This window comes from Balaenoptera musculus, chromosome 10 (genome assembly GCF_009873245.2).
Source record: "Balaenoptera musculus isolate JJ_BM4_2016_0621 chromosome 10, mBalMus1.pri.v3, whole genome shotgun sequence".
Classification (NCBI taxonomy): Eukaryota; Metazoa; Chordata; class Mammalia; order Artiodactyla; family Balaenopteridae; genus Balaenoptera; species Balaenoptera musculus.
In genome coordinates this window covers 92872154-92893422 of record NC_045794.1, presented here as the reverse complement: position 1 = coordinate 92893422, position 21269 = coordinate 92872154, and the positions used below count along the sequence as shown (strand labels likewise).

The 21269-nt window shown below is 50.9% G+C and overlaps 1 protein-coding gene across 1 annotated transcript in view; it reads left to right on the top strand.

The window, feature by feature from the left end:
• The first annotated feature begins 4626 nt into the window (after window positions 1-4626).
• Window positions 4627-21269, top strand: part of MYH9 (myosin heavy chain 9) — a 90739-nt gene continuing 74096 nt past the window's right edge. The window contains exon 1 of the mRNA XM_036865572.1: window positions 4627-4824. The gene's annotated coding sequence lies outside the window, so the exon portion shown is untranslated. The remainder of the gene's footprint in view (window positions 4825-21269) is intronic.

Here is a 21269-nt window from a genome sequence, read left to right as displayed (position 1 = left end):
CTCCGCAGCACGTGGGATCTTCCCCGACCAGGGCTCGAACCCGTGTCCCCTGCATTGGCAGGCGGATTCTTAACCACTGTGCCACCAGGGAAGTCCCTGCTCTGAACATTTTTGTACTTGCCTTTGTTGGGCCTGGGCACTCATTTCTGTTGGGTATATAGTTGAGTGGAATTGCTGATCATAGGTTATACAAGTATATTCAACTTTAGTAGGTACAGCCAAACACTTTCCCAAAGTGGTTGTAGAAACTTACACTCCCACCATCAATTTATGAGAGTTTCAGGAGCTCATCTTTGCCAACACTTGGTATATTAATTTCAGCCATTTTCGTTGGGGTAGTGCTAACTCATTGTGGTTTTAACCTGCATTTTATGATAACTAATGATGTTTAGCACCTTTTCATTTGCTTACTGGCTAGTTATCTTTTTTACGTAGTACTCATTCAAGTCTGCCCATTAAAAAAAATTGGGTTGTCTGTCTTTTTCTTAACATAGATGTTCTTGATAAATTCTGGATACACACCCTTGGTTATATATAATGTACTGTAAATATTTTCTCCCAGTCTGTGGTCTGAGTTTTCACTCTCTTAAATGTATCTTTTGATGAATGAAAGTTCTTAATTTTAATGAAGTTCTATTTAACAGTTTTTCTGGGCTTCCCTGGTGGCGCAGTGGTTGAGAATCTGCCTGCCAATGCAAGGAACATGGGTTCGAGTCCTGGTCTGGGAAGATCCCACATGCCGCGGAGCAACTAGGCCCGTGAGCCACAGCTACTGAGCCTGCGCGTCTGGAGCCTGTGCCCCGCAATAAGAGAGGCCACGACAGTGAAAGGCCCGCGCACCGCGATGAGGAGCGGCCCCCGCTTGTCGCAACTAGAGAAAGCCCTCGCACAGAAACAAAGACCCAACACAGCCATAAATAAATAAATAAATAAATTAATTTAAAAAAACACAAAAAACAATTTTTCCTATGGTTCCTGTGGTTTATACTTTTTGTGTCTTAAAATTTTTTTGCCTACTTCAAGGTCATGAAGAACTTTCTTCTAGAAGTTTTCTTGTTTAATTTTCACATTTAGGTCTTGGATTCATCCTAAACTATTTATCTCAAAGGTATAAGACAAGGGGTAAAGATTCATGTTTCCACGTGCAGATAGGCGACTGATCTAGCACCATTTATTAAAAAGACCATCTTTTCCCCACTTATTTTGCAGTGGCACCTTTGTAATAAATCAGATGACCATATATATGTGGATCTCTCAATTTTATTTTAAATATGTGTGTGTATAAAGATTTGAAGGAAATAAGATTTGTTAACAGTTGCTACAGTGTGCTGGTAAGGTTGTGAGTAATTTTGATTTGCCTTCTTTTTGGTATTTTTCTACACCAACCATAATACTATTTTAATACTCAGACAAAAGAGATAAAATATTTTTCTAAAATATTACAAGGGTAGACACCAACGAGAGTGCAGGTTCTGGGAGATAGAGGAAGAGTTAAGCCAGACAGTAAGTAGGAGGGCTTCCTCATTTAGGGAAGGATCCAGGCTAGTAGATGGGGAGCAGAGAATTCAGAGCTTGGCTGACAGACCATCTTCTGAGTGACCTCATTTTACTGGAAAGGGTGGTGTAGGAGGCTGAGGGTGAGGAAAATGGAAATGATCATTATCCATAATGTTGTGTTGTAAGTACACATTGCTTAGCCGTTTATAAAACACTTATAGGCCCGCTTCTGTGTTCCTCCCAACAGTCCTGCGGGCTGGGCAAGCCTCCGTGATTACATGCATTTTATTTATTTATTTAAATTTATTTATTTTTATTTTATTTATTGTTGGCTGTGTTGGGTCTTCACTGCTGCACGCAGGCTTTCTCTAGTTGCCGCGAGCGGGGGCTACTCTTCGTTGCGGTGCGCGGGCTTCTCATTGCGGTGGCTTCTCTTGCTGTGGAGCACGGGCTGTAGGCGTGTGGGCTTCAGTAATAGTGGCTCGCGGGCTCTAGAGCGCAAGCTCAGTGGTTGTGCATGGGCGTAGTTGCTCCGCGGCATGTGGGATCTTCCCAGACCAGGGCTCGAACCCGTGTCCCCTGCATTGGCAGGCGGGTTCTTAACCACTGCGCCACCAGGGAAGTCCCTACAACCATTTTGCAGATAAGGGAACAGATGCTCTCTGAGTCCTGTTCAAGCATCCACTAAGGACCATTTCATGCCAAGCCTTGTGTCAGTTCTGGGTCCACAAATAAGGCATACTTCCTATCTGCCCTCAGGCAGCTGCTAGCAGAGAAAAGAGTTAAGTACATGGACAATTAAAATCTAGTGTGTAAATACTATGAAAGATAAATTCAAGATGATGTAGGGGTGGACTTCCCTGGTGGTTAAGAACCCACCTGCCAATGCAGGGGACACGGATTCGAGCCCTGGTCGGGGAAGATCCCACATGCCGCAGGGTAACTAAGCCCGTGTGCCACAACTACTGAGCCTGTGCTCTAGAGCCCGTGAGCCACAACTACTGAAGCCCACGCACCTAGAGCCTGTGCTCCGCAACAAGAGAAGCCACTGCATGAGAAGCCCGCGCACCACAGCGCAGAGTAGCTGCCGCTCGCCGCAACTAGAGAAAGCCGGTGCGCAGCAACGAAGACCCAACGTAGCCAAAAATAAATAAATAAAAATAAATTAATTAAAAAAAAAATAAAGATGACGTGGGGGTGAGTCTTTTTCTCCCAGTTTTGAAAAAATTATGCAAGTGATATATGTGTTAGAAATACAGATAAGAAAAAGAAAAAAATCAGTCACAGTCCTTCTGCCAAGACATAACCCCTACTTAGACTTTGATATAATGCCTTTTAAACCTCGTTCTCTCTCTCTGAGACATACATACATGTATACACATAACACACACACAAACATTACAAAAAAATAAATGAAATCCTGCTATCATAGCATTCTATAATTTGCTCTTCCTCACTTAGTATATTTTAAGTCAGTAATTACAAATCTACATACAATTTTTGATGACTTTCTGGGTACTATTCAACATGTGGATGTATCAAAATTTATTCAACCTCTTACATTGTACATTTACTTCTAATATTTAATGACTATAAACAATGTTGCAAAGAACTTTTAAACCCGTCTTGGTGCACTTTTCCGATTATTATTTTATGATTAATTATCAGAGAAAATTGATCAATTTACTTTCTCACCTGTATCTCTAAACCTGGCTAACAGTGGACATTTTATTTATTTATTTATTTTAATTTGATAGGTGAAAAATGGCATCCCATGTAGTTTTGTTTGCATTTCAGATGACTAATTTTTTCATAATTACGGGCCATTTATATTTCTTTTTTTAATAGCCTGTTCCTTTTTTGGCTATTTTTATTTTGGAGTATTGGGGGTTTTTCTTATGGAAGCAGAAGAGCTCTTTACATATTGTTGATAATAATTCTTTGTCACAGAGTTGCAAAATCTTTTTTCCAGTTTTCTCTTGCCTTTAGATCATACTTTTTTTGAAGCTCATTTGGGAGAATAGTCATGATAGGAAGAACATTCCAAAAGGAAAGAGTAATGAGAAATTTACCCTCTTAGATATAAAATGTATTATAAAGCTACCATCCTTAAAGTATTGTGGAACTGGCACAGGAACACACAGAAAGGTCACTGGATACAACTCAGAAACAGATCCAAGAATATATGAGTTCGGTAGGTGATGGTGGTGTTTGGATAGCTGGCTATTACAAAAATTATATTCGATTTCTTTCCCACTCCAGAATTAAAATGGATTCCAGATGGATTAAAAATGTAAAAAAATCTTAAAAAAACAAAATTAATCCTCTTGTTGTGGGCAGTAACCAGGAAAAAAAAATGCGCTTTGCCTACCTATAAAACCCCAAGAAACCATTTTGCAACAAATACCCGAAAGGAAGTGTGCGAGTTAACCACGTGGAGGTAAAGAGAGGCTCGGAAGGGCACTCCAGGCTCAGGGAACCCGTTCGTGCAAAGGTCTGGAGGTTGAAAGACGGCAGCATGCCCACTCTAAAGAGAGGGTCAGAAATCGAACTTAGGGCGCCCAAAACGGATCCGGGGCTGAGTCCAGGTCCACCCCCACAGGCCGTCTTAATTGTAAAATAGCACTTTTCCCATATATGGTACTTAATGTCTGTTCTGGTAGAATGACATGGGTCAGGGAAAACAGCTCGCGGGGCGGGGTGTCAGAAACCCGGACTTCCCCAGTCTGCTCCCGCCTGGCCTCGCCCTGGGTCAGGCAATGCGCCAAAATCCCGGCCGGGAGGCCTCTGCGAGTCTGATCCTCCTGATTGGACTCTCTCTGTGTCAATCCTCCTCCTGGAACCTGGCTGTTTGTTGGGCCCGCCCTAGGGGGCGGGGCTCCCGCCTAGGAAGCGCGGGGGAAGGTGGAGAGGGTGGAGGTGGGGGCGAATGGGGAGAATGAATTCCCACCCCTCTGGCCCCATAGGCTCCGCCCGCTGCCTTCCCACAGGTCAAGATATCTGTCCATCATGACCAGAAGCGGGCTGGAGTGGGTGAGGCAACTCGGGAGGCGGGTTCGTCCCGCCAGGCTCCGCCCCGCAGCCGGCGCCCGGCTCGGAATGGGCCCGCGCGGAGAGGGCGGGGCGGGAAGGAGGCGAGGAGCCGAGCAGGGTGCGGTGAGGCGCGCATATCACCGCGGTTCCTGAGCAGGGTACCGAAGGCTGAGCGAGGCTGACCTGCTGCAGCTCCCGCCTCGCGCGCTCGCCCCATCCCGTAGTCGCCAGAGCGCTCGAGAAAGACCTCTCGGGAGAAGCAGCGCTTGTTCCCCGGGGCAGATCCAGGTCCAGGTGAGCGAGCCCCACCGGCGGGTCCCGCCCCAAGCAGACGGACGGCTACGGGACGCGCGGCGTCTGGGGCGAGCGGGCCGACGTGTGGTTCTTGGCCTCCGCGCGGCCGGCGACCGGCGCGGGCGGGCGCGAACGCTGCGGGGCCGGTCCGGGGCACCGCATCCTTCGCTCCGGGAGGGTCTCCCGGACCTCTGCGCGGACGCTCGGGGAAGGCGCCGATGGAAGCGAGGCCTCGGGGAGCAGAGGAAGGCTTCGGGGGCCGAGCGCTCCCCGGAAACCCTCCGTTCCCCCCGCCCCCTCCCGCTGGCGCACTCCGCCAGCCGGGCACCCGGGAGCCTCGACCTCCCTCTGCTGCCGGGGCACGCGCCCCGCCCTCGCCTCGCCCAGTGCCCAAGTTGGGCAAACTTTTTAACCCCTTCTGGGGAGCCTCTGTCCCTTGGACCCAGCCGCACGGGTGAGGGAAAGGCGGGAGGCTCGGGGCGGGGGCTCCTTTGGAAGTTGCCCGGCGTTTTCGAAACGGAGGTAACGGGTAGGCGGGGACCGTTTGGCAGCTGTCAGGGCGTCCTCCTGAGTCAGAATCGGACAGTCCTGCTGCAGACATTGCGCGCGGCTGTTTCAGCCCTCCGCTCCAGACTTCCTCATTCGGCCGGCTGCGATCGGCTGGGCGGAGGAGGGGAACCGGGAGAAGTGCGGGTGGGTGCATGGGAAGGGGTACCCGGCGGAGACCGCGGCTCGACGCAGGAAAGACGCCCCTCCTCCCCCACAGATCCTCGTCCGTTGACTTTTGACTTCTGCTCCCCGGGAGAGGAGGGCCCGCACCAATCTCCGCGGGCCCGGCGCGCACCTGATTCCAGCGCACCTGCGGGCCGCCCCAGCAGGGCGGGGGGCGGGGAGAGCTGGGCCCTGCTCCTCTAGGATCCGGCCTGGGCTCTTGCATCGTTCCCGTTTGGGCCAGATCCGGGGTTTTCTACTTACCTCCCACCCCCACCCCGCCCTATGTGTCCGTGTGCAGGGTCCTCACCCCATGCTATCCTGGGGCCACGCCGAGGGCGGGACTGCATCCCCCCTCCCATGCCTCCCGAGAACCTCGGTGTCTCAAACAGGCCGAGTACCCTCCTGGACCAGGTTGCCGGCTGTCTTGAGGCGGGGGCAGGGCGAGCGTCGGGGCTGCTGTCTGCGGCCCCACCCAGCCGGTGTGGGGAGAAGGTTCCGGGGAAGTCCCAGGTCCTGGGGACCGGCGGTTCTCTCCGCTGGGCAGTTGAGAGGCCCAGTCGCTTCTCGGTTCAGTGCACCCTCTCCTGGGTTTAACAGGATTGCAAAGTAACTGTTGAGTAACTGTTGAAGGGGAAGAGCCTTAGCGCCTTCCTGCAACACTGTGGCCATTTCTCACTATCTGAGCCTGTAACCTCACCCGGTGCTTTATTCCCTTTTTGGTAAGGAGGGAGGCTGCTTGAAGGCCTATTTAGACAGTCACTTGATTAGTATTAGTCAGTTTATGTACAAGGCTGCTAGGGGTGGGGGGAGGGTACACAGATGTGTAATTGAGCAAATATTTAACTGGCTTCTCTGTGCCAGGGACTCTGCCAGGTGGTAGGGGGGTGAAGTTGAGCAAGACCTGGCCCCTGCCCTGGGGCATCTAGGGGAGAGCTGAAACAAATCTGCAGATGACTCTAATGTGAGGCGAAGATGACAGAGACCCCAGAAGGGCGCTGTGAGTCATGGGGATTGGGAGAAGGGAGCCAGCTTATCCGCGGGGGAACCCAGAGGCCTCTGCCCACGGGCAGTTGACAGTCCTCAGGGGGAAATAGTGGCCCAGTGACTGAAATACAAAAGCAGCCTGTGATGAGTGTCCCAAGCAGGCCGCAGACAAAGGACTCGAGGAATTCTGAGAGGGGGCCACTACTGTCTGGGATGAGGAGGGAAGCCGCCCCCAGGAAGGAGGACGTTGCAGGTTTGGCAAACCGAGGCAAGCATTTGGTGTCGGGAAAGTGAGGACTCATTTAGTGGATAATTGAGGGGTAATTAAAAACATCAAGAGATTGCTCCATGTAATTTGAGAGCCGCTGTGCCCCCAGATGGCTGCAGGGTGACACTGAAAAGCTCTACTCTTCACATTCAGCAAGTCCCGGCAGTGCCCGTGGGCAGATCCAGGTGCTGGGGTTGGCAGGCTCTGTTTGGGGAAGGGCAGCCCAAGAGGTGCATTCTGTGGGGCTCCTAGTCTGAAGGGCACATGAGGGGAGAGGAAGGAAGGGGCAGGGCTCTCTGGTTTTTATTTTTTATTTTTAAACTTTTTAACCTAAGGGGCTGGAGATGGGACAACTTCCCTCTTACAGGATGAAGGACGCATGTTAATCACAGCCTGCCTCTTGCCCGTTTTTGCTCCAGAAAAAAACAAAACAAGGATCTGTTAGGGCTTTTTAAAGGGAGAAAAGCACACTCAGAAAATGCTGCATTGTTGTGTTGCCTGGTGGAGGGTATTGCTAGAAGCCAGGCTAGCTGTGCTTTCTTCACTTCCTCTTCCAGCTAATCCTTCCATAAAGTACTTAAGACAGCCCTTACCAGCTTGACATCTTTATTTCAAAAGGAGAGGCGGGCTTGGCTGTTGTTTTCCTCTGAGCCTGGCCCTTCCCTTCTCTTGGAGGGGGAGAAAGAGAAACCCAAGGCAAAGGGAAAAAAGGAAAAAAAAAATCCATGCCTTGACAGCTTCCTCCCAAGCATCATGTTCCAAAAATATTTAGAATAACAAAATCTGTGTGTCGTCTTAATTAAACAAATGTCCTAATTTGCTGAGCATAAAACAGCATCTCTGCCCGCAGGGGCAGGAAGTGCCTTTTCCCTTTGTGCAGCCTCAGAGAGTCACTGCCTCTCGGCTTTAACCCTTGGTGTGCTGAGCCCCTGGGCTTAAGCCCTCTGGTGACAATGGCGTGGAACCCTGGCTGCCCCCTGGGAAGCAGTGAGCCTGTGACTTATGGAATCCCGTTCTTCAGAGCTGGGAAGAGTGGGGTCGTGAGCTTTGGCACTAGGCAGAGTTCAGCTCCCGACCCTGACACTTATATGACTGTAGGCAAGTCATGTCACCTCCCTGAGCCTCAGTGTCCTCATCTGTAATATGGGAATCATGGTACTTATCCTGCAGGATTAGATGGAAGAACTAAAAGAAATAAAGCATATAAAGGGCCTGATATATAGTGACTATGTACGTTTTTAACTTAACTCCTGGGTTGTCAGGTGAGGAAACGGGAGGCGGGGTAGATGGATTTCCCGGCTCTTAGCTCAGTGCTCTTTGTACTTCTAAAACTGGTGAGCTTGTGTGTGTGCAGTGCTCATTGACCACAGAGCCCGAGTGGTAAAAACACAGGTGCTTCCGGGGCCCATCTGCTGATGCTTTTGGATGCTCTTGGTGATGAGCTTGTGCTCACTAGCCTTGTTGCAGGGCCCTGGCCCGGGCAGAAGGTACACAGACTCACTGCGATTGTAGTTCTCCAGCATGGTTTCCGTGATCTAGGAGAGAGCCAAGGGGTGACATGGAAAGAGCACTGGACTTTTAGTGTCTGGAGGCCTGGCTTCTGGCTCCGGCTCTGGTTGGGTGAACATTTGATTTTGGTAGAAGGTGCCATATCGCTCCATAAAGGCATCATACCAGTTTATGTGTCCACCAATTATACCTGAGAGGGCCTGGGAAACTGAAACATGCACTTTACTTTCTCCAAGATTAATTTTAATTTCTCCAAGATGCCCCAGTTTCTTAGGCACTCTCATGCCCTGTTGGTAGGAGTCTAAGTTGTAACAGCTCTCTTTTTAGGAGGTGGTTTGGCAATATCTGTCAAAGCATTGTCTTTCTGACTGATTTCTAGGAACTCACCCGGCAGGTAAACTCAGACATGCAAAAGGAAATGTCCGAGGATATTCTTTGCAGCATCGTCATAGAAAAAGACAGGAAACAAGCTAACTGTCCATTAAGAGGGTCAAATAAATCATGGCACGGCTGTACAGTGGGAATCCTTGCAGCCCTTAAAAAAATGAGGCTGACCTATAGGTACCGATAGGCCATACTCTTCAAGATATATTGTAAGTGGATAAAACTAGAAACAGAGTAAGATACATGTTGCTCCCTTTTGGGTGAAACAGGGTATGTCGCCTGGGCTCTATGCACGGAAAGCTACAGAAACCCGCGTAATAGTGGTTGTCTCTAGATAGGGCCCAGGAAGCCGGAGTCCGGGGTGAGCATTACTTTTTTCACTAGATGCCTTTTTACATGCGTTGCCCTTAAATAGTCAAAAATTCAAAATTTTCTTAGTTTTATTATCTATACAAATAAGTGGTTGGCTGGCCAGTCTTAGAGGTCTCCACTTTAAAATGCATTGCTCAGGATCCCAGATTGCACACTGAGTGCCTATAGTATGCAGGGAAGGAGGAAGGGTCTTAAAAATGGGCTGAATTGCTCTGTGGTTGGAACATTTTCGGGCCTGTTTTCTTCACCATGATGTCATATTATCACCAGAGTAACCCCTTTAAACAAATGTCTACTCTGACCCACTCCCTTGTGTTCTGGAAAATGGCAGATGATTGCTTTTTCTCTGCAGTATGAGAAAAGGAAGCCTGCAAGATGTGTCTGGAAAGTATTTCAGGATGCCCCTTTGCCAGCTTTCCCACAATCCCCCTGGCTCCAAACGGTCCTCTTGTCCTTGCCTGGGGAGACCACCCTGACCAGAAGACCAGACCTTTATTCTCTTGGGTCCTCCTCATTTGGAAACTTGGGGTCATTGCAACCCACCCCGTCTCCGGTTGTCCCTCACACATCTGGCCTGTGGTTTTTATGTATTAATAACATTGGAAAAGCCCAAATTCTTGAGAAAATGTGATCAGAGGGGTGTTTTGAATTGGAGGGCCCCGATCCCCTTCTCAAGGAGGACTGCCTTAGTCTTGCATGATGTGGGCCCCGGAGAAGACGTAGGCTCTGCTCATCACCGAGTTGGTGCTTTCAGCCAGTGGAAGACCCCTTCAGGGTCTCGGGCAGGGCTGTGTCCCTCCCAGGCAGCCTGTAGGCCTCCTGGAAAGATGGCGTGAGTCACACATGAGTACCCAAAATGAGCCTGCGTCTAAAATGGGCCTGCCACCCCATGGGCGGGTGGTTTGAAGTCTGGATGCCAACCTGTATCTGCCCCCTCTGCCCGCACCTGCCCCTCAGGCTTTGAGGGCACCAGATATTTGGGGAGCAGGAGGGGAGCTGCCCCCTTGCGTCTGATGCGGGTCTCTTTAAAAAGTAACTGAGGCAGGCAGGCAGGCAGGCTGCTGTAGGAATTTCTCAGGCCCCCATTCTGCCGACTGGTTTCTCCAGCCTGAGGTGATTCAGCACCCGGGATGGGACACAGCACACCCGGGCCTGGGCAGGTGGGCCCAGAGAAGGCTCCTGGCCAACCTTCGGCTGAGGGCGAGGCCGTGTAGGGAGTTTCTCCACAGCCTGACTCTCAGGTTCTCACAGCGGTGCCTTCAGCAGCTGTCTTCATCTCTAGCCTGGGTGGGGAAGCCTCCCGCTGTGGCTGGAGGGAACCTTGCAGGGCCTTCTGGAAGTTGCCACTGAAGGGTATGGCTTCCTGCCTGGGCAGGTTGGGCTGTGGCCTGCAGGGAAGTTGAAGGTGCAACTGATCTTCCCCCCGCCTGCAGGTCACTTTCTTGGGGCCTCTCAGAGGTCCTTGGTCCTTATGGTCCTTACCGTGTTGCCCAGAGGACCAGGGGTCCTCCACGGGAGGTCCCTCTCTCACCTCCGTGGATGTTATTTTGGGAACTTCTATCTCAGGTTTTCTTTTCCTTTCATTTAACTCTAATCCTGAATGATGCCCTGCTTAAAAGGAAAATCAACAGCAACAGGACAGTCCTCCCTACTGAATTTGCTTAGGATTGTAGAATGTCTGAGCTGGAAGGGGTCTTAGGGATAGTGTAATTTTTGCTGCCTCCCCCCCAATTGGAGGAGTGAGTCGCCCAAGCTCATTCTGTGAGTTGGTAGAAGAAAGCCCTGGCCCCTGGTTTCCTTCAACCCCAGTGCCTTTCTCTCAAAATCATGTGGCCTCGCTTAAAAGTGTTTTTGAGCTGTTATCATGCCTTTCCTCAACTTTATGCACTGTTTAGCCCAGCAACACGTACTTAGCTCCTTTAATCTTCCCTCAAGAGTCCGTTTTTCCACACCCTTAATCTTTTTCTTTTTGGGGGTTGTGGGGGAGGGGCCCAAGGGTTAAGAAATGGGGTGAGAAGTGTTTCGGGTTTCTCTGAACTCCTTCCAGTTGGACAGTTCCACTTGGGCTGGAAGTTCCTGCAGCTCAGAAGTCAATATTTCACATGGGGCAGCGCCAGGCAGTGAGCGGGTGGGCCACTCAGAGAGCCACGCCGGCTTTCCACGGTCCTTCAGCCAGTTCTGGTTTCTAGTAATTTTAAGTCACTTAACGTCTTGCGTGATCGATGTGTTGTATCTTTGATACAAAACCCACGTAGAGGGAACCAAACCAGGGCTTTGGGATCTGGTGGAGCTAGGACCAGACCCTTGCCTTTCCTCCCACTGTTAGGCTGGAGCCTCAGTTTCCTCATCGGCCACATGGAGGTGTCGCTTTTGTAGGCTTGTTGTAATTTACATATAAATATACGCCAAGTGGGCCAGCCCTTGTCCTCCTCCTCTTCCTCCCTTTTGCAGGTTGTCACCAACATCCTCTGTCCTCGGGTGGTAGGAGATGTACGTTCAGCTTTTAAAGATTTTGAATTTGCGCAACAAGCCTGTCCCTGGATAACAAGGTTGCGGTGAGATGACTGAGGAACCTGCGAAAAGATTCCCTGGGCTTGGAGGCTGAGGTTTTTCCAGGCCTGCAGCCTTTGCATTCTTCTCCCCAGACCATACAGTTCAACTGGTGACTGATCTGAGTCGGTTTAAGCATTTAAAAAAAGTGATATAAAGCTGCCAGGGCACCTTTTTTTCGAGTTGTCTATGTTCAAAAGCCGCCACATTTCCTGTGTTTTGCATTAAGTCACAGGGCTGGAGAAGGCAGCTTCCTGTCTGATAAACATAAAGATGAGGCATTTGGAACCATTTGGGTGACTTAATCTAACTGGGCTGGAATGGGGGAGAAGGTTTTAGACCCCGCTGAACTGAGAGGTCAGAGGCGGGGTCTTTTTTCATCTTTCCATCCCCAGTTTCTCGCCAGCGCCGGGCATGGACTTGACCTCTCGTCCTTGTTGCATGAGTGGAGTTCAGGTCTCACTGGTACCTGTGCCCGTAAGCCTGGGGACGCGGAGGCCCAGGCAGCCAAAGCTCTAGATTGCCATTTAGTGATCTCTCCATTTCATAAAAGGCGGATGCTCGGTACTTGTCTGGAAATCTCTGGGGTAAGAAAGTTGGTGGCAGGTAGCTATTTTAAAGTTTTTGTCTATTTTTTAATATTGAAGAGCCAGCTGTTGGGTATTGATCCCAAATTTCTTGGCCAAGTCAGTCATCAGAGATGCCTTGGGCTCCTGCTGTGTGGCCTGCCCTGTGCTGGGCCTGCTGGGGTTTCAGTGGGGACGAGGGCAGAGAGTCCATCCCTGGCCTCAGGAGCCTTACCCTTTATTAGGGAGTTGGGACACTGGGACAGAGACTTGGGACGTTAGGAAGCCCGTGCCACCCTGAGTGAGCAGGGATTTCTGGGCATCTCGAGCCAGCTTCCTGGAGGCTAGGATCACCTGGGAGGAGGAGGGAAGATGAGGAAGGTGGGCAAGGAAGGAAGGAAGAGGCTCTGGTGGAGGGACACTGGCCTGGTAATCAGGATATCTAGGTTGAAGTCCCAGCTCTGCCCGTAATAGTAATAATAATAAGAGTTAAATTTGATTGACCACTTGCTAGGTACCAGGTGCTTTGCTTGTGCTTTTACCTGAATTCTCTCATTTAATTCATTCCCAGGAGGTAGGAAGTTAATCCCCATTTTACAGATGAGGAGACTGAGCAGGGATTCAGACTCAGGTGCTCTGATCCCTGTGTGTCCTTACAGATGCCCTTCCCTCCTGGGCTTGCCTGTTCTCACTTGGCAGTGAGGGGTTGGACTGGTCCCTGAGTCCTCCTTCCTTGACAGTGGCCGAGAATTAATGAAAAGAGTAGAGCTTTGGGCCGGGGCAGAATGGGGCTCCTCATCCCTAGTGCAGTTGGCTGTTTGGAGCGAGGTTGCCAGTTCGATAGTGTTGCCTTGGCTACTGACTTCACCTTTAACCTCAACCGACCATTTTTCAAATGTGTGTGTGTTTTGTCCTAAGGGAGGGCAGCGTAAATCCCGGCTGCCGTGCCTGCCTGCTGTTGGCGGGGCCCTGGCTGGTCCTCACTGGGAGCCAGCCAGCCAGAGGGCCCACCACCATCTCCATAGTGGGCTCTTCTTGACATCAGCCCACTTGCCGACTTGCATTCCTCTCGCTTCATTTGTCCATCTGTCTATCATCATTCAGTAACCACTCCTCAGAGCTTTACAGTGTATGCTGGGTGCTTGCCTGGGTGCTGGGAATAAGGAGGGGAAGGAATCAGGGGCCCTTGTTTCCAGGAGCTCTTGGTGTCCCACCAGAGTGCTGGAGGCCCAGGGGGATCTGAGGAGGCTTCCTGGAGGAGGCAGCATCTGAGCTGATTGCAAGGTAGGGACGTGGCACAGCACGTCCAGGCAACAGGGCTGGGACCTTGTTCATTCACTCAGACTTCGGTGGAGCTTTGTTCAAGGGTGATGTAGGTGGCCAAGGCCCTCTGAGTCACCCTGGACTAGTAAAAGATTTCTTCTCCCCCTTAGTGGCTCCAGGCCCCGGCCCCATCTCTAAGCCCCTTAAGCAGCCCAAATGGCCCATTAAGGTCTGCTTCCCTGTGCCATTTCCTGGGAAATGTGGCGGTACGGGATTCCACTCCCAGGCCCTTAACCTCTGGGTGGCTGCTGGGAATTCTGCCTGTGTCCTCTGCTTATGTGGTCAGCAAGCACACTGTTCCCAGCTGAAGGATCTGGGATGAGATTTTTCATGGAGTGTTGAGAGAGACAATTGTTCCTGGAATAGGTTCCCTTTTTTTTTTTTTTTTTAATTAAGTTATTTTTTATTTTATTTTATTTTATTTATTTTTGGCCGCATTGGGTCTTCGTTTATGATGTGCACGGGCTTTCTCTAGTTGCGGCGAGCGGGTGCTACTCTTTGTTGCAGTGCGCAGGCTTCTCATTGCGGTGGCTTCTCTTGTTGCGGAGCACGTGCTCTAGGCGTGTGGGCTTCAGTAGTTGTGGCTCGTGGGCTCCAGAGCGCAGGCTCAGTAGTTGTGGCGCACGGGCTTAGTTGCTCTGTGGCATGTGAGATCTTCCCGGACCAGGGCTTGAACCCGTGTCCCCTGCATTGGCAGGCGGATTCTTAACCACTGCGCCACCAGGGAAGCCCCTAGTTTCCCTTTTTAAAGTAAAAGAAAAGCGGGGAGGGGAGGTTTGTTTATAGCACAAACAATATAATAACAAACCTGGCAAGAAGCAAATTTGCCCCTCACTCCATCCACTGTTTGCATTTTTCTGGGTTTCCTGTCCATATACTTGCATATTTTACAAAATTAAATGCTAAAATTAAATATTAAATTAGATACCGTCATGTGTTCTGACTACTCAGTGCTGTAATATAAAGTTTCCTATGTTGCAGCAGTCTCCACAGTTATTATTTTAATGGCTATGTTATGGTCCATGGTGGGAAAGAACCATTATTGGCTTTGCCAGAAAGTTCCATGGGTTTTATTGAGTCTTTTGGAAATTCATTCATTCAGCAAATACAGAAACTGCTGGGTGGTTAGGATGTAGATGAATGAGACATCCCAGATCCTACCCTCAAGGGGCTCACAGTCTATACCCAGGGAAGAATCACTTCACTTGGGCGTCGTGGGTTGTGATGGTGGTGAGCCCTGGAGAAAGTGGTAGCTTAGACGCCCTGGTAGAGTTGATGGAAAACAGGTAAAACCACTTTGTCATCAGTGGTGAGAAAGCGCAGGAACGTGGACCTGGGAGATCTTTCTGGGCTCATTGGAGGAAGATCTTTATGCCCTCCCTCCCTGAGTGGTTGGTTCATGCAGGTCTGGACCAGAAAACGCCCGGGGTGGGGTGGCGGTGGGCGGTAGTGAGGGACAGCGACTCCGAGGGACCATGTCAGTGGGGAGGCGGGGGGTCCTGGCCCTCCTGAGGGAGGCCCCTTGGTGACCACGGTGGGAGGCGGCCAAGGGTGGGGACAGCAGTGGGGGTGCGGTGGGGACGTCTGAGAATGTCCAAAGCCAGACAGGCCACTTGGGTTGTGCTATGGCTCCTGCCTCTGGGGAAGGAACCAACTGTAGCAACAAGTTGCAACAGTGTAGTTTTGTTGTAAAGAGGAAGTTGCAGAATCCTAGTGGCTGCTTTTGAGCAGACAGACGTTTCCAACAGTAAAGGAGTTTTTGGGGGCGAGGTGGGGCGGGGCTGGGTGTGAGGGGAGAAGGCGGGTGGTCAAGGGCCTAGAAACTGGGCTACAGTGTCTTTGCTCTGGTGTTTTCTTTCATTCCAGATAAATGGCTTCTTCCCTCTTTCCAGCTGCCCTCTGCCCCTGTCCCCCAGCCCCAGCTTCTGGCTCAAGGGAGCCTGGCCTGAATGCTGCAGTCTTCCTAGAGCGCAGGAGAGAAGCCAGCCCCATCCCCGCAGGGAGTGAGAGGGAACGAGAGGGCCAGGGCGGGACGTGGTCACTGGGACACCTCCGTGGTTCTGTCTGTTTCAGGTTTTGCCGACCTCATTGGGTCCCCTCTCCAGGCTGCAGCGGCGGTTTGGATCAGTACCGGGTCCGCAGGGTTGAGGTTTGAGTAGGAGAGCTCTGTCCTGGTCCTCTGTCGTGTGCTCCCCACTCCGTCAAATACACACTCAAAAAACCAAAAACAAACCCTAAACCTCACCTAACCTTATTTTTTACATATTGACGTTAAATTAGTAATGAGAATAAACCATTAGCTGGGAATTTCAGCACTTACTAGATTATAATGTTCCCTGGTGGTCAAGGTGAGGTCCAGTGTGTATCTTTTTAAAATCTCCTGTCACCTTATTTACACTACTGTTTGGCGGTGATTATAGACTAGAGATTATCTTTGAATTTATTCTATTTAAAATTATTTACCAGCTTTTATATTGGAGGAGGAGAGGTGGGGCAGGAATAGAGAATTAGATAAAGCAGAAGGAGGCAGCGGGGTGTGGGGAAGGGAGTGGGTGACTCTAGAAGTGGCAGCGGGGTTTAAATCCCATTTTCACTCAGTTTATTTATTCATTAAATATGTATCAAATGCTGGCTGTGTGCTAGAGACTGTTTCAGTGCTGGGGATACATGACTGGATAAAAGTAACCAAAGTCTGCGTTTGACATTCCAGTGGGGAGAAGCAGACAGCAGCCAGACAAACAGGCTCACTGTGGCAGGTCAGGGTGGTGGTCATGCTGTAGAGAATGGTGGTCAGGTGAAGGCATGTACAGAGCACCACAGACCGGGCTGCTTAAACAACAGAAATTTACTTCTCACAGTTCTGGAGGCTGGAAGTCCAAGATCAAAGTGTCTGCAGGGTTGGTTTCTGCTGAGGTCTCTCTCCTTGGCTTGCAGATGGCCGCCCTCTTGCAGCCTCTTCACTCAGTCTTCCCTCTTTGCACACATCCCTGCTGTGTCCCTGTGTCCATACCCCCTCCTTTTACTAGGACACCAGTCAGATTGGATTAGGGCCCACCCTCATGGTCTCATTTTCACCTAAATACCACTTTAAAGGCCCTCTCTCCAAATACAATCACATTCTGAGGTACTGGGGGTGAAGGCTGCAATATGTGAATTTGGGGGGCAGAGTGCAGACCCTAAGAGGGGAGAGGGGAGTGGGTATGTGTCAGTGTCAGAGGAGGCCTCTCTAACCCAGGGACACTCTTATCGGTCCCTCTAGGACTTCTCTCTACTTCACTGATTGTTCCTTTGACTGCTTCGAGCCCCAGTTTGCTCACCTGTAAAATCTGGTTAATAAAACCCATCTCTTGGTGTCCTTTGGGCAGCTAAAATGTGGAAGGCGCTCCGTGCACTCACTGTCTGGTTCATGGGGGACCCCCAGTAGATGTGTCCCCGTACCCTCTCCTGCCCGCCGCCTGCCCTTGGTTCACAGAACGCCTTTTCCTTCTGTCCTCTTTCATCCTCTCTGCTCCTGAGTTCCACTCCTCGACATCAAAGTGCCGCAGTAACCAGGCCCCCAGAATGGACCAGGGATGGACAGTTCTTAGGTCGCTCTGCCTTCCTCAGCGGGGTGATGGCATCCCCCGCCCATTCTTGTGGAGCAAGTGTTCTCAGAGATGGCTTCTCCCCTCTGAGGAGCCATAAACACTGCCTTTACAAGAGCAAGGGGAAACGCTTGCGGAAAACTCGTGCAGGACTAGAAACCTAAAACCCCAGTTGCTGGCCAAAGTGTTGGGTGGCTGCCTGCCAAGGAGAGCTTCCCTTGCTCTGTCAGCACCCACGCCCCCCACTGGTTTCTGTCTTAGCCCTTCTCGACCCTACTTGCTGGTGTCCCTGCCCTATTAGAGGAGTTGCCACTGGACCCCTTGCACTGTATGCGGCCCACTGTAAGTACTTAATACATGCTTCAGAGACGGGTGAATATATTCGTACCGGAGCGTGAGCCAAGCGGACCTGCTTCAGCACCAGCACCGTCACTTAGCTCTGTGTGACCTTGGGTAGGTGACTTTATTTCTTTGGGGTCTGAGGTTTAACCACTGTGCCATGGTTCTGTCTGGTACTTGTGTAAATAGGCAGGGGACTTGGAGTCAGACCCTCTGTCCTAATTTGGATTCTCCCCTGTGCCAGCTCTTGGACCTTGGGGGAGTCATGCATAGTTTCTGTGCATGTGTTTCCTTGTCTGTGGAACGGGGAAAATAAGAACTACCATGAGCGTTTTGGTGCTCAATAAAGTTTAGCTTTATTGTTTATTTGTTTTATTTACATACAGTTTCTCCAGCACAGTGCCAGGCTGTCTATAAATATATCTATTTTATCCATTTTTAACAAACCGATCTTCATGTGTTTTTTCTATCACTGTGAAGTTTGAAGTCACACTCAGTCTACACACCTAGGGCAGACCAGTGTGACAGAGGCTGAAAAAGGATGGCTCTCTTCCCCTTTAAGACAAGTCTCAGGCTTTAGTTGTCCTTAGGTTGAAATAGCCGAGCCCCCTGTCCCCTTCTGGCTTTCAGACAAGAATCTGAAGAATGTGAAACTCCATTGAGGACCTAAGCAAAGACCAGGGGCTGGGGCAGGATTCAAGGCCCTTCGGGGGACTTTAGCCGGCCGCCTTTGTGCTCCTGGACCTGGACATTCCAAACTGGTTGTGGTCGGGAGTGTGAACCACAGGCCTGTTAAATTCCTGCCTCCTCAGTGGGATCCACAGGGGACAGCTGGGAGGGGCGGGGAGGCAAACCTCCCCCTTCCCACATGCTCATCTTAGAGAAATCGGATTAAAGGAGTTTGCAGGTGAAAGTTGCCTGATGCGAGGGGGCTTGCGTAGGCCGCTTGGGTGCTGGGTGGCAGGGAAGGTTGTGGGCCGTCCCCTTCCTGACCCATTGCTGACGGCCGGCCACCAGGTCTTCTTACCAGCCTTGCCTTTGCTGCCTCTCTGCATGTTCAGAGCCTGCTGGGTAGGCGAAGACCCCGCGGTACAGGCAACAGCAGCTACTACTTGCGCCCTGGAGCAAGTCACCGAAGCACCCTGGGCTTTGGTTTCCTCATCTGCAAAGCAGGACACTAACAGAACCTACCTCTGCGTTGTCATGTGCAGTAGTGAGGTCTCATGTGATACGCACCCAGAACTAAGTGTCAGCATGGTCCTGTGCTGTGGGCTTTGTGATTCCTGTACAGATGAAGAAAGGGAGGTGCAGAACGGTTAAATTATGTTCCCAGGACTTTCCTGGTGGCGCAGTGGTTAAGACTCCACCTGCCAAAGCAGGGGACACGGGTTCGAGCCCTGGTCCGGGAAGATCACACATGCCGCGGAGCAACTAAGCTCGTACGCCACAACTACTGAGCCTGCGTGCCACAACTACTGAAGCCCACGCGCCTAGACCCTGTGCCCTGCAACAAGAGAAGCCACCGCACGAGAAGCCCGCGCACCACAACGAAGAGTAGCCCCCGCTCGGCGCAACTAGAGAAAACCTGCACGCAGCAACGAAGACCCAACATAGCCAAAAATAAATTAAAAAAAAAAAATTATGTTCCCAGAATCCCTCAGCCAGTGAACGGAGACTCCAGTGCCCACATCCAGGTTGGCCGGATGTGTCCCATCCTGCGCTGATCCCACAGCCTCTGTGGGGTGTGTGTGCACACGTCTGTGTGTGCACGTCTGTGTGTTGGGGAGGGGAGGCTCTGCCCAGGGCAGGCTGCTGTGGCCGCTCCCTAAGGCAGGGGCCACCACGGCTTCTCTCACGCAGCTTCAGCCTTGGCCCCTCTGGGACCAGCCTGTGGCCCGGGCAAAGGAATGATTCTCAGCGGGTGGTTAAATAAGCAGCGGCCAGGTTTCTGGTGACAGATGTGGTGAGGTCATCCCTGCAGCCAGGTTCCCTGCTCAAGGACAGCTGGGCTGGCCAACCTTTCAGACACGGGTGCTACCACACTATGCTCTAGGAGCTGTCATTTAATTTTTGTGTAAAGTGTGAAATAAGTGGGTTTTATCTTCACCCCGTGTGTGGCTCGTATTTGGGTCATTTTCTCCCGGGAAGGCGAAGGCTCTGGGATGCTGCTTGTCCAGCCTGGCTTCTCTGGAGAGCTTGGCTCTGCCCGCCCTCCAGCCTGTGTGCCCAGGGCTGGCTCCGTGCTGGCTCAGTGGTGAACAGGCCCAAGGGATGGAAACGAAAGAGAGACAGTTTGCTGTCCAGTTTTGGATTTTTTGTTTCTGCCGTCCAGAGTGATCAGAGCAGCCCAGGGGACATGGCCTCCTGCTCTCACCATCCCAGGTCCTCTGCTTCCCATGCAAACTCTCACTATTGGGCCATCCCGACCGCAGCTCTGCTCCCTTGGACCCATTTTGTGAGATCCTGCTTAACCCTCTGGAGGATGATGAAGGAAGAAAACCCTCTTAAGTCAGTTCACGTTGCCTTGGTGGAGAAGGAGGCCACTCCAGTGCCCCTTTGCCTTTGAGCTGGTAACCAGGGGGCTCCTAAAAGTCCGTGGACTGTACTTGAGGGTCTCTGTGACCCCCTAAGATGGTACACAAAGGGTTCACAGCCTCCAACCAATTCTCAAAGGGGTCTTTGATGGCTGGAAGTGTTAAAAACCACTGATCTAGAGAGATGGGGACTTTGGGTTTCCTGTTTAGAGAGAGAGTGTGTGTGTGTGTGTGTGTGTGTGTCTGTGTGTATAAACAGATATGCAGAGGCATATCTGTTTATACACAGAGACACACACATCCACACACACACACACACACACACACACACACACACACACACACACACACACACACACACACACACACACACACACAGGCTATTATCAGGCAGGAGGGTCTGCTCATTATAGGGTTAGGTGACATTGCCCCAAGGATATAAATGTGTGGAGAGCACCTTCCTGGGGCGGTGGGCTTTTCCTCTCCCATCTCATCTGTATTAAGCCTTTAATATAGCACTTCTGGGCATCTCTTCAGTGTGGGGCCAGGCCTGGAGCTTTGAGTGGTGATGTTTTGATAGTAGTGGATTTGATCTGTTGTTACTCTGCATACAGAAGAAACTGGGCTCTTCTTTCTTTCTGTCCTTGTGATTTTCCACCTGGGCTCCAGGTCCTCAAAAGATGTTTCCTAAGCCCCCAGATCCAGACAGGTCACTTCACCTCCCTGAGCATCTGTCTCCCTCTTTTTTAAGGGGGACGGTGGGGAGCAGGGAATGGGGCGGGGGCCGTGGGATACCTGCCATGGCTTTACTGAGGGTGTCAGGATCAAATGATGGGAGCAGCGGGAGATGAACAGTCCAGCCCAGGTCAGGTGACTGGGGTGCTACAGCTGCCATCTTACCTGCCGGAGGTTTGACACCGCCCCCCGCTCCGCCCCCCACCCCCAGCCTTGCTTTGGCTTTGGACTTAACTTTTGCTTGTGAACTTCACTGTGTGATCTTGGGCAAGTCGCTGGCCTAGTCTGAGTCTCACATACCCAGTGAAGGCTGAGGTCAGATGGGTGTTTTTCAGGCTGTCAGTTGAGACTCACTGGTGGGTTGTGAGACTACCAGTGGCAACCAGTAGTTTTAGGAAGTAAATAGACTCGAGTGGAAAATATCAGAGTGCATAGTGTGCATATATCATTTTGCGAAGCTTTTGTTTGACACATTTGCGTATTCGCGATAAAAAGCTTTTAAATTATTTTTTTTCTACTGCGACTTGAGAGTTTAAAAAAAATGTTGGCGCCCCCAGGATGAGATGCTTCTTGCGGGGGCTGG